Source organism: Emydura macquarii, unplaced genomic scaffold (genome assembly GCF_026122565.2).
Source record: "Emydura macquarii macquarii isolate MOO-44397 ecotype Brisbane River unplaced genomic scaffold, CSIRO-AGI_Emac_v2 contig_3477, whole genome shotgun sequence".
Classification (NCBI taxonomy): domain Eukaryota; kingdom Metazoa; phylum Chordata; order Testudines; family Chelidae; genus Emydura; species Emydura macquarii.
The window spans coordinates 5,181,331-5,181,946 of NW_027133614.1; positions in this window are offsets into that span (position 1 = coordinate 5,181,331).

Consider the following 616-nt stretch of genomic DNA (forward strand, 5'->3'; position numbering starts at 1 on the left):
GGAATTGATGTCTGTGTCTACAATACTCTGCTGCACAGGGAAGTAATTAGTAGAAAGACTCTTCTTTCTCCTCTCCTTCTCCTCTCCAAGTAAGGGCTACTCAGATTGTAGCTCCAGAGGAGTGGAGGAGAGCAGAAGGTGCTCTCTGCTGTAGGCCAGGATGGGGCGGAGAAGGGCAGGGAGAAGCCTTGGCTCCACCCACCCTTCAGCCAAAGTATCTGATCAGGTACTTGAAGAAGGGAGCAGTAGAGGAGGAATTGTGATTGACTGTGGCAAAATTCCTTCCTGGGGCTCCTGATGTGGTGGTGCTTCTGCATCCTACTTTGTACTATGCACTGAAGCTAATGTCTCAGTGTCCCCCTGAAATGATTACCTTCAGATGGTCACACTAGAGCTGCTTGAAAATTTTCTGTCAAAACTGATTTTTAATGAAAAATGGGGGGGAGGGTGTTGACTAAATTTGTTTTCCAAAAAGTGTCTGTTTTTTATGGAAAATAACAATCCTGAACACCTGAAACCCCCTGTGATGGGGGGACACCCCACACTAGGCCTGAAGAGGTTAATGGAGGCCGGATAGACCAATTAACCTATTAGGCTGAAAGCTGAGAGGAAAGCC